We start from the raw sequence: 13,151 nt of genomic DNA, 5'->3' as shown, positions 1-13,151 counted from the left end.
GTGAAGAAGAAGTGAAGTGTGCTTCATAAATGAAATTCAAAAGAAAAAAGGTCAAGCACATCAGCAAACCAATTAGGCCAGGTGCATTATTCAAAAATGCAATAAAAATACAGTTAAATAAAATAAATAAAAATCAGAAATAAAATAAGGCTAAGTCTCAAATAGGCACATAAGCAGACTCTCAATCAAAATGAATACTAAAACTGACTCAATACAGCAATTCAAAATGAATAATAGTATAACATGCCTCTAAATAAGGCAACATCAATAGCAAGATGCCAACAGGCATTTCTTTTAAAAGGGTATCTCCAGTCATAATCTTTGCGACTGAGTTTGTCAGTTTTTCTGTTGTGGCTTTGCTCACTCGTTTTCCTAACTCAGCAAGTGTGGGTTGGCGGAGTGAGCTCACGGTAGCACTAGCGGCACTAGCAGCAACTACATGTTTAGCGTTTAAATGATCATTCAGGCTGGAGCTGCTACGGTGATAGGAAAATTCTTTTTTACACAAGGTACAAATCACTGCGTTCTTGTTAATAGTCCCGTCTTTGTTCTTTTTATAAATAAACTTGCCGTTCAAAGGTCCAGGTAGGCTTGCCTCGCTCTCCGGTGTCGCATCCATGTCTGTTGTCACCCTGCTTTTGACTAGTGGCGCAGGTAGGATGCGACCTGCCGCTGCAGCCTACGGGTCACTCAAAGGGCCAAATTTAAAATGCTTGCGCATTGACTTGCCACTCATGATTAATTGCGTTAATTTTTATAGCGCGTTAATTTGCAGCGTAATTAATTAATCTAATTAACGCGTTAAACTGACAGCCCTAATATTTTTTTAATTGGCCTTCTTATGAATCGATGCTTTAGCAGCCTCATCTCTCTCAGCATCCTTTGCATCCTCAGCCTCATCTTCTTCCGAATCCTTTGCATCCTCAGCTCCCTCAGCCTCATCTCCCTCAGCCTCGTCTCCTTCAGCATCCTTACCAGACTCAGTGCCTTCAGCTCCACTGTCACCACTGCTAGCATTTGCTAGTCCCTCCTGTTCTGGTTGCCATTCCTCCTCATTGCTACTAGCATCATCACTTGACCGTGGTAATTCCTCCACTATCCTGTAGGCCTGTCTATTACACTATGTTTCTGAGCTCTACAAAACATGAAGATATACAAAAACTTCAAATTGATTTACAGCCAAAAAAAAGTTACTGCAAATGAAGTATTTTCAAGAGGGATGTCTGGGAAATTAGTCAGGTCCAGTTTGCAACCCACAGCTAGCTGGAATGTAAGCAACCATGTACAGGTTATATCAGTGACTAAGGTGGAGTAGATTTATTCTTGACGATAAGTACACCATCTCTAATTATTATAGTCACGACTAAGATACTATCAGAACCCCAGGATTTACAGTAAGAAACACGGAAACGAAAGTTTTAGGGGAACGAATGATGGCAAACAGAGCGGCAATATACATAATAACATCCGTGTTGATTTGGAAGTTCATATATTGTTTGTCATTACCTCATGTGTGCTAATTTCTTACCTTTAAGTTTGTCCTGTGCGTGCAGTGTTGCGCAACGGGGATACTCCCTCAGCTGAACTCTCTGCCTCCGGGAGTCTGAGAAGGCCACCACCTGGCCCCCTCATCACCTCCCCTCCCCCACCCAGTAACGCGCATGCACACAAACATGCAAGCGCGCACGCACGCACACACACACACACACATGTTGTGTTTATATCACTTGTGGGGACATTACATAGACTTTTTAATTTCCTGGAGCCTTACCCTAACCCTAACAACCTAACCATAACCACTATTTGCCTGTTCCTAACCCTGTACCTAATCTAACCTTACCTAACCCGTAACCCTATCCTCAGTCTGCACCCTAAAATTTAATGATTTACATTAAGGGGACCTGCATTTTGTCCCCATAAGGGAGGTCAGTCCCCACAATATGACTGTGTAAACAGATTTTTGTCCCCACAACGTGATAAATACCTGGTCACACACACACACACACACACACACACACACACACACACACACACACACACACACACACACACACACACACACACACACACACACACACACAACTTTGGTGCCCTTCCTCATACACTTTAGTTTGACCTACAATCCCCAAATTTCTACCAGTTGTGGATAACATCAGACCCTGTCACATAAAAACAATCTGAGGTGTAAATTTCAAACACCTTCAAACTTCAAACCTTGCACATGTAGTTTCATTCACTTGATGGGCTGAAATAGCAGGCCAATGAGGCCGTGCCCTGTTCATTGACACCTGCTATAAAAACAGGTGAAAAGTGGGTCCTAAATGTGTGAAAATGTTCCAAAAGACAAAGGGTCATTTTTCTTGTTCATGCTGTTAGTCTTGGAACAAGATTGGCATCAGATACTCCTTTAAAGGACCTCCAAAGAGCTCACTTAACCGTTTGAGGCCTAGCTGCGACATGAAGCCTGTTGGCCCTTTTCACTCCTTTGCTCTTTTGCTCTCATTTGGCCTCTATAGTAGATACAGACCTGAAACTTGAACTGTGAGGCCTCTGAAAATTTTAAAATCATAATCTGGTGGAATCATTTCATAAGCCCCTCCCAAACAGTAAGTATCTTCAGGAAGGAGGTGGGGCTTCCAAATTTTAAATATTAGTTTCTTGCAGAGGTATGAATACGTCCCAGAAATCTCATCTTATTTGGAGCAAATTTGACCAAGTTATGATGCTTCCTTATGACGCTTCCAAATTTTAAATATAAGTTTCTGGCAGAGGTATGAATACGTCCCAGAAATCTCATCTTATTTGGAGCAAATTTGACCAAGTGATGATGCTTAATTGATTGTCTTAGTCGGATATTGCCACGTCCTCTACGGGCTGCAGAAAGAACTTAGGTGGGTGAAACCACCACAAATGTAATCCTTAGGGAGGGCAGAACAACATGCTAAAATTTCAACTTCCTGGGCTCTATTTTTGACTCCGCTGCCAGCGCGGCGCAGGCGTGGCACAAAGTCAGGTCCGCTGTGCCAATGGGGCGTCGCGGTGCATCTTTGGGTGCTGGGGTGACTGCTTTTGGGGGAGGCCAAAGTTCTTCATCAGAGGAGGCGCTGCTGTCCAAGTTTTCCTCATCATCAGTGGAGGAGTCATCCAGAGACAATGCTTGCTTTAACTGCAAATAATCTCTTCCTCAGCATACAGAGTAGCCCCTCACGTCCTCTCTCCGTCAATGCCTCAGTGCTGCCTGACAATGACATTAAAGGAAAACAAATTAATGCTACAAGCTCTGGACATCCATGTAAATTGCCAAAAATATTTTACTTACTTTGCTGGGTGATCCCTTCAGAGAGCTGGGAGGAAAGCTCTTCCATCATTCCAACCACTCTCACCAAGTCCCCAGTGCTGCTTGACTTCACGAACCACAATGACCTCCTCTTCTTTCAGTCTGGTCTGCTGACCAGGTTTAAACGTAATGCCTTGTCATAAACCTTTTTTTTCTTTACCATGTCGCCATGACCTGCAATTCATCACATTAAGTTTTATCAGTTATCTTAGATTTCTAGAAAGTTGTGTAAATTTTTCTCCAGTGTCTTTCAACATGTGTACTTAGATAGGAATGTGGGGTTTTAAATACACTGTCAATCTCCTCTTCCCTGACGCTATCCTACTTCTTCAGAGGGACAATAATTTTATTACAATAGGCCAGTGAGGCATGTATCTACAACTCCACCTAAAATAAGTTCATTCACTAATCAATAGAAAAAAAAGATGTTCTTTGTCTCCCTGGCTTGTGTCATCCAATAAGAGCAATATCCCAAATTTTGCAACACCAACAGACAAAAGGTGGCTGATTGCTTTATCTAAATCCTTCAGAATCAGAATCAGCATTCCTTTATTGATCCCAGAGGGGAAATTGTTTTTATCGCAGGTGCTCCATACAGGAATGAAATTAGAAAGGAAAGAAAAGATATATAAGATATATATATATATATATATAAAGCAAATATTAAAAACAAAATATAAATACTGAGAATATATATAACAAATGTACAACAGAATCTAAAACAAAATATAAATACTGAGAAAAAATATATACAGACGGAGGTGCAAAATTGAATTTGGAAACATGTATCAGTATAATATCAGGCAGTGAAAAGTCCAAGGGCCATTCAGAGGGAGGAGTTGTACGGGTTGATGGCCACAGGCAGGAATGATTTCCTGTGGCGTTCAGTCTTGAGTTTTGGTGGGATGAGTCTCTCACTGAACGTACTCCTGTGCCTGGCCAGCACATCATGAAGTGCTGGCCAGGCACTTGAAACTTCATGTGTGTTCTGGGATCACTTTTGTTGGAATTTAAGTAAGCAAACAGGATATGAAGACAGTTGTATCTCTGCCTTATGTACTTACATTCCCAAGGCCAGGAATAGTTTTCCTCAGCCAAGGCTCTCTTTTCTGCAGCAATCTTTTTCCTTACACTGTAAGAAATTTCACTGTAAAATTACAGTAAATTATTGGTTAATAATTGCATTACTTTCACAGCAATTAGCTGTAAATATTTCCACAACAATTTACCGTAATTAATTCACAGTACTTTACTGTAATTATTCCACAGTAATTTACAATAAAACAACACTTTACAGTAAATTCATGGTTGCCATGCCCAAGGAATTACCGTGATATAGCAGTAATTAGCTGTGGACTTACTGTAAACTAATGTGAAATAAATACAGTAAATTGCTGTGAAAATATTTACGTTGAATTACTGTAAAAGTAATGCAATTATTAACCAGTAATTTAAATTTACAGTAATGCAATTTAAAGTAATGCAATTATTAACCAGTAATTTAAATTTACAGTTAATTAACAGTATAATATATTGTAAAATCCAGTTGTTAATTGTAATTTTACTGCACCCTCTTGCTTTATGCTCAAAAAAGAAAACGGAACAAAATGATGATTTGTTTTCACTTTTTAATCAAGCTTACGATAAGTGCAAAGTGCAATATTACATTTAACAGGAAATTTCATAGGCAGTTTCCTGGGCAAACATGCTGCCAACATATTCAGAACAAATTGTAAGCATACAAGCACCTTCATAAAATATATAAAATGTGCAACAGCAAAAATGTGTAACACTAAAAATTAGGGCTGTCAGTTTAACGCGTTAATTAGATTAATTAATTACGCTGCAAATTAACGCGCTATAAAAATTAACGCAATTAATCATGAGTGGCAAGTCAATGCGCAAGCATTTTAAATTTGGCCCTTTGAGTGACCCGTAGGCTGCATCCTACTTGTCAAAAGCAGGGTGACAACAGACGTGGATGCGACACCGGAGAGCGAGGCAAGCCTACTTGGACCTTTGAACGGCAAGTTTATTTATAAAAAAACAAAGACGGGACTATTAACAAGAACGCAGTGATTTGTACCTTGTGTAAAAAAGAATTTTCCTATCACCGTAGCAGCTCCAGCCTGAATGATCATTTAAACGCTAAACATGTAGTTGCTGCTAGTGCCGCTAGTGCTACCGTGAGCTCACTCCGCCAACCCACACTTGCTGAGTTAGGAAAACGAATGAGCAAAGCCACGACAGAAAAACTGACAAACTCAATCGCAAAGTGGGTTGCTGCTGATTGCAGGCCGATTTCAATCGTGGAAGACGAGGGCCTAAAAGGCGTTTCAGATAGCGTCATCTGACTCTAATTTCCAGCTACCGTCGAGAACTACAGTGAAGAAAAGAATTCACCAGCTGTAATGTGAATGTCAGTGAATTGTAATGTCCTAGAATTCAAATTCTTTATTTGGGGTCCTTTAGCAGATATGAGATTAAAATGCGATTAATTAGATTAATTAATTACAAATCCTGTAATTAATTAGATTAATTTTTTTAATCGCCTGACAGCACTACTAAAAATGTAAACAGTCAAACCACTCACAGGAAACATAACATAAAATCAAAATGGCTGCAAATGGAATTGAGGGGTCATGACAAAAGGGACACCCTTTACAAGCAGCTTTAAAAATTAACGATTTAAAATGTGCAACAGCAAAACTGTACAACAGTACAACCACTACAATTCAGGCATGTTTTAAAGGGATAGATTCAGATTGTAGAAGCTGGCAAAAAGCGCAGCCAACCCGCTCACGATGTTGCTGTGTGGTCCCATCACCACCTCAATCGACAACATCCATGCCCTTGGCTTCATCAGGTCAACTGAAATAAGCAGATGTGTGCTGTCATAAAGATGTGGAATGCTGAATGTGTCATTGAGATGATTAGCAACATTCAATGCTCAAAGAAAAATGATCAGAAAAGATCAGAATCAGAAGAGATGGAGATAAGATACAAAATTTAGCAAAAAAAATTTCAAAACATCAGTCAGCCAGTTACAGTAAGTAAACATATGTAATGAATTTATAACCATTTATAAAATATTCACAGTTTTCACATTTTTCCTACAAATATAAAGTTAAAATCAAAATAACAGTACCTTGTACAATCAAGCAGGGGGTGCTTGGCAGCTCCTGTGTCCTTTGTACATCAGTGGCAGTGGCACATGGCTGTAAAATAAGATCACCGTATCATACATCTGTTGTAGCAAAATTTGTGCTTACTTATGCAATGACTACATTATTATTGTTTTAACAACTTACATCAGTCTCAAGCATGATGGAGGTTTTGGGCTCTTTGAAGTATGCCATCAGGAGTAGAAGGACACACACAGCCTTGTCTGATGTCTCTGGCTTGTAATCAGCCAGGATTTCTTCAATTTTGGGATGACAGCTGAGTTCCTGGCAGAACCGAATGATGGTACTGCCTTTGTTGTTCATGGTCTCGTGCATTTTAACAAGGATGGAGACATCTGTCAGTAGGCCGAAGTGGGTGTAAAGGCCTTTCTGCGAAAACAGAAAAGGCCACTCCTTCTGAATGTCTGCAACCGCTGGTGCAGGGACACTGTTAAGGTATTGGCATTGGATAACATATGTCTTCTCCATCAGAGCTTCTGCTGTCTCTTCCCCGCCCATTCCTTTCTCCGAGTAGATGTTAGACAGTTGGTTTTTGATTTCATTCAAACTCTCCGTAGTTTCTCCAGATGGGAGTTCTGTGGGACTCCACCTCACACAGCTGTACTGATCCACAGGGCCTCTTGCCATCAGTCTGCCCCCCTCTACCACTGCAGTGCGCGGTTGTTTTTCTCGGCGATGCCGCGCAAGGGTGTTTTTTCTGTTTTTGTATTCCACTCTTGCTTTAATTTGTTGGAGAAGAGAGTGACTGCCATCTCCAACAATATCACCTTTCTTCCCGACATCAGCAAAACATTTAGGGTATTCCCGTACAATGCTCTGGGCGATGCTGTGACATATTGCTCTTGTTGGGTTGAGATCATGCTCAAACATCTGGTCAACAACTGCCCTCACCATGTCTTTCCTGTCCCCTGGTGATGGTCTTGCTTGATTTGATAATGCTTTTCGAATTGCTGCTGGCATCCTGTCCCATCTGACCTGAAAGTCTATATACCATGGCCTGCCAGCCAGTGGAGATGAAGGCAAAGAGGGGCTTGAACTTGAACTTCTTGCCAAACTCGAGGATGGGGGATCAGGAGTACTTATGAGAGGTGAGGAGGGGACAGCAGCATATTCGATTTCGACTAGTGGGAGTGCTAGAAGTGAGAGGACAAGAAAATATCAATAAGTAAATGGGAGACATGAGATAAATATATTGCTGAAAAAAAGTGTCAATTATTAAAATAGTTACATTCTGCAATTTTTGCTATTTTACTGATATCATAGGCCAAATATTCATCATGACCCACTCATGCTCTAATGAAAATAGGACATTTTCAAAAGCTTTAAACTGTTATTTGAAATTGGTAGTGAATTTGGTCAACTTTCATAGAGCAGTGTCTAAATGTGTATTTACCTTCATACTTAAGGCCATTTAGCAGCTTACGGAACTGGATTGGTCGAAGGCATCTACCCGGTTCTCTTGAAGTAAAACAAGGTCTGCTCTACTCTCAACACCAAGCTCTTCCAACACCTCCAGCAGGGATGTAAGAGTTTGAGCAGACAGGCCAGGTAGATGTGTTGAGATTGCTTTCTCTATGTCTTCACTATTCATGTTCTTTAAGACAGGAGAGAGTGACGGACAAATTAATTACAGCAATGTACAGTCTTCAATTAATGGAGCTTTATTTATTATAACAGTGGGGGTCCTAAGAGTGCCACTACTAAGACGAACAATTCCCATCTTAGTTTGTTTCCAGTTGCAATACCTCTGTTCATTAATCAAGGGTAAGAGTCATCTCAATAAATTAAAAATAAATATGCCAATTTAACGAGTTCCAACTGTACTATGAAAATAGAAATTAAACCATACATTTGTTCCACTCCCATAACTTTTAGACCGTAAACACACTGTGTGTCACACTGGCTTTGGCTCCAATTGTAAGACAGACACTTTGAACTACAGCTCAACAAAATATACTTTATATTTCTATTTGGATGGCGGCTAAATGCATTCCAAAAATGTTGAGGTACAAGTCATATTAAATAGCAACTTTGTGGTAAGTTATGAATATAACAGAATAATGTAGTTTGATACTCCACCAAATGCCTCATCAAATTATACACCATACACCATTTTTTCTCACAACTTAAAGTTATTTTTTACCTCAACAGCCTGCTCCAGTATTGAGGTGTCCTGTCTGCTTTTGTCACCTGCCTGTTTATACTGCCTCTGAAAAAGAATGGTGAGGAGCAATTAGTGACAGGTCAAACACTTTGTAAGCTGGAAGAGGATAGTAGTCAAGCAAATCATCATGCTTGATGCAAAAATAATGCTCTTGGGCTTTGCCTAACTCAGAGTAGATTCCCATGTCTCTCAACTTTACATAGGTGTGTTTCTCTGTCCCAAAGTGCACACAGTCATGACAAATAATAACTAGGTTTATTTCCTGGCTGAAATTTTCTAAAAAGCCACCAACAGAATGGAATCCCAAGTTATCTCCTGAAATGGCAATCAATGTACCTTTTACAACACTAAAAAAGGTAGTGTTGTCACTTGTCACAATACCTCTCTCCTCCAGGACTTTAAGGTCCTTGATAAGTGGTTCCAAAACTTTGTGCATCCCAAAGTATTTAAAGTCCTTCTCCCTACATAGGAGGACGAGTTGCATTTGATTTAAACTGGATCTGTTGTGAGGCAAAATGTCAGTCAGAGTTGAGTATACAGCAAACACTTTGTGTTTTTTTTCCCCACGCCAAGCGGATTGATCACTTCAAATGCATCTTGGTACAGTATCACACCGACTGAGGATGGCTCAGTTTTCAACAGAAGATTACTTTTAACTACCTCTCCATCCCTAACATCCTGATAGACATTAACTGTGGATTTTTGAACAAGGCAGCCAATGTCTCCTGTACAGGTACATATTGAGCAAAACGTTCCTTACCATTTTACCATTTCATTTCCCAAGAATACAGGCACAGGCTCAACATAGTGGAAACTCTTTTTAAAAGCATTCTTCCTCTTAAAATCTGTGCTCAGAACTCCTTTGTTATAGATCTTCAGTAGATCCTCTCTGTTAATTTCGTCAATAATGTTGCTTATTGTGGTCTCGTTGTGGAATTCCAAGAACCTTCAGTTTTTCACTAAGAATGTTAAATATGTGTGACAGGCCAATTTCATGGGCATTTTGAAAGTCATCAATGATAGTTTGAATAGTACTTACTGGTAACAATAACTTAGCCTGTAATTTCAAGTAGAGAAGTGTTAGGTTGTGTAGGAATAGGGCTTCATCCACAGCAAATGGAACTTCTGGTTGTTGTTCATCAGAAACATCTGAACACGAGGGCCCCGGTTCAGGCTCACTCAAAGGCTCTGTAGGAACAGACTTGTGTAGAAGCAAATCAATTAGATCATCTACATGCCTACTTCTATGCTTCCTGGAAATGTGCAAGTCAAAACTGGATGAAACTGTGAAGCTGCAGTCACAGTCTCTGAATGGACATTTGATTTCCAATCCATCTTTTGTGTGTGTCTTCAAATGCTTTATAAGAGAGGTTACAGTATCACACTTGAATGCACAAGACTGAGCCACACACTTTAAGGCCGTGTCCACTTGCTTGCAATGCAATACTGCTGATTTGTGCTCTGTATATATGTGCGTTTGTAGAACAGTGGCTTTGAGGTACTTCTGTGTGCAGTCAGGCACACCACACTGATAGTGATAATTGGGAGTGTTACTGTGCAGCTTTATGTGCTTATTAAAGTGACTAACGTTATTAGACACATAAATGCACCCACTAAATTTACAGTGGAACATTATTCACCAAAACAATAAAATGAATAAACATAAATAATAAATAAATAAATAAATAATAAATAATAACAACTCGTTATGTGAAGAGGAAAATGGACCCCTGCCGAAGCAAAATCTCTTTAACTAAGTTACAAAAAACCAGGACAACTGATGCAAATCAAACTATAAACTAGAGCATATGCAGCAGGTCAATGATTTAGTTACAATATCAACTTTTTATTCCATCATTTGATGGCTGTAAAGAAAAGGAAAAAAAGTTGTTTAGGCCTAAAAGACAAACACCCTGGTTACAAGCCAAAATGCTTGAAAAGAAAAAAAAAAAAAAAAAAAAAAGCACTGGCGTTATATTGAGCCTAAGAGAAAGAGAAACGTCAGCTAACAATAGCGTGGGTGTTTTGCACCATATCAAACCAACTATCTAACGTTACCGCGGCCACAGCCTCAAATGAAAATGTGGAGCAAAGATTCACTCTACAGTGACACAAAACGTCCCTTTAGCTCACACAAACAGTTAATCAAACCAACTAACCGTGTTAATCCTCCGTGTGGCTGTCCCTCGCAGCCTTCTGTGACGTGGGTGTCACTCGGTTTGACTGCGTAGAAATGAAAGCGTCAGAGAATAAAAAGTAACTAATACGACGAACATTACACTCGTTTAAAATGTCAATATACAGTGACCGCAAAGGTGGAAAACGAGGCTAAATTACCTTCTCTTGTTCTCCGGGCGGGTGGCATCAAGTCCATGCACCAACAGTTAATAATATTTGAAAAAAAAAATGCGGCAGGTCCCACAATTCAGTGCGGTTCATATTATTTGCTGTGTTCGCGTGGAGAGTCTTAATACAGTATTTTGCAGTGAAATAGCACAATAAAATGCTGTGAAATCCCAGTAATAATTAAAACAACAAATAATACAGTAGATTACTGTGATGGCACTGTTTTTATAGTAAACTTCTAAATTACAGTGTCATACTGTGAACATTAAAGTTAAATCCTGTAAAGTGCAATTTAGAGTGAAATTTTACAGTTGACTATTGTGAAATCCTGGTAATTATTTACAGTGTAGCTGATGTCTCCGCTTGTTGCAATCTAAAATGTGAAACAAAAAATTATTTAGTGTATGCTTACGCATTTACAGATTAATGAACAGCCATTTAAGCAAGTCTAGGCTACTAAAAAAAAGTGGTGCCATTTTTTTTTTTTTTTTTTTTGTCTCACCAGCCTGATGACAGCTGGTATTTTCTCTGCTTGATGCTCAGGTACAATCTTTCAATGGTTTTCTCCAGGTCAGTTTGACTGGTTGTTCCTTGTGAGGAGAGATTTATAAAATCAATTCACACCAACATCAGTTTACAATCCAAGTCTTTTTCAACGAACTTTCACAAAAACTGAGAAAAATGACTCTGAATTGTTCATAAAATGACAAAGTTTTTCACAGCAACTGCAGTCCACTGCTGAACATCCAACACCCATTGCTGGACTGTGTCTTCCTGTATAGACAACTCTGTAGTCAGCTTCTTAAGGTCCTCAAATGCCTCGGAAATCCTTTGTACAGTCTGTCAAAGTCAATGTTGGAGTAACAAATCGATGAGCCAAATTTGAAAGAAATAAGTCTGTGCATCATGAAAAACATCGGTCTGGTCTTTACCTTGATAAATCGTTTGGCCAAAGTCAGGTCCGGTCAAGATTTTCTGCCTTTGGCTTGTTCCAGCCACTGGTCTGGATGGTAAGGATGTCTGTGCGGACTTAATACACAATGCATATTAGGCAAGGAAACCAAAAACTAAATTAGTCAGATGCATCTAAAAAATACTTACCAGCTTTTGACATGTACTTGGAACATATGGCTGCTCGAGGAAGCTTTTCACCTGTTCAACCTCCTCCCGTATCGTTGTTCCTGCTCTTAATTTCGTCCTCCCCATTGCAACTACAACAAATTTGTATGTTACCATTTGGAAGACAGGGGGTTGGAAGAGGACCAACAGTAATAATGAGAAATAAAAGCCATTGGCAGTCATTACCTCACACATCCGGGAATGTGCTTTAGCATGCATGATGGAGAGAAAGGGACGCATGTTCAACAGGTCCTGTAATTCAGGACAAATCCCCACAACAAACTCTGCAAATATGGCCAGTATTTGCATACCACATCAGAGCAAAAGAACTGCACATTCTGTGAAGCAAGCTGTTTCTGGAGATATAAGGGATATGCAAATATCTCTCCACGGAACATATTCAGTATCTTCAGCAAAATCTCATGACGGCAGACAGCAACCTCGACACCTTCCTCATCTACTTTGCTTGCAGACTTGTTCGAGGACTCGCGTGCTGCCATCCACTCGCCTGTACCACACCTCCCTTTCCCAGGATTCTATTACAGAGGAGGACAAACACAGAGATGTACACAGAGCAAAGTGTTGTACATTAAGATTTAATTACTGGTAATATGATGTTATATGGGGTGAATACAATATAACAGATATGCGGAAAGTATGCTATGATCATTTATAAAACAAGGAGAAATGGAAATAAGCTTTACATGTCGTGTTGACCCCATGGATGCAGTCGACAAAGTAAGTCACCTCGGCATCCTTCGCCAGAAACACGCCTTCAAAAAATCCATTAGGTCTAAAAGAACCAAAATAGGGGTTAAACTTACAAAGGTTGCATCAATGGCACTCTAAAATATAAGTGGACAAGAATTTTACACACCCTGGTTGGCTCTTAAAGCGGTAAAGCTTGCGGTTCCCATTCACTGCAACAGCCAACATGGAGGATGTGCATGCAGGGCACTGAAAGTGATGCACCTGAGACAGCCTCTCAACCTGAAATTTT

At 39.8% G+C, this 13,151-nt stretch overlaps 2 protein-coding genes and 1 pseudogene across 2 annotated transcripts in view; 2 read left to right on the top strand and 1 right to left on the bottom strand.

Annotated features, from left to right (window-relative positions):
- Positions 1-13,151, top strand: part of rnf103 (ring finger protein 103) — a 452,442-nt gene that overhangs the window by 348,173 nt on the left and 91,118 nt on the right. The gene's annotated exons all lie outside the window — the stretch shown is intronic.
- LOC139331469 (fibroblast growth factor 4-like) overlaps positions 1-13,151 on the top strand; it is a 64,016-nt gene that overhangs the window by 26,258 nt on the left and 24,607 nt on the right. The window lies entirely within an intron of this gene.
- Positions 4,960-8,113, bottom strand: LOC139331381 (uncharacterized; annotated as a pseudogene).

The sequence above is a fragment of the Chaetodon trifascialis genome, chromosome 5, assembly GCF_039877785.1.
Source record: "Chaetodon trifascialis isolate fChaTrf1 chromosome 5, fChaTrf1.hap1, whole genome shotgun sequence".
In the NCBI taxonomy this organism is placed as follows: domain Eukaryota; kingdom Metazoa; phylum Chordata; class Actinopteri; order Chaetodontiformes; family Chaetodontidae; genus Chaetodon; species Chaetodon trifascialis.
The sequence above is the reverse complement of the archived record's forward strand: the minus strand, read 5'-3'. Positions and strand labels throughout refer to the sequence as shown.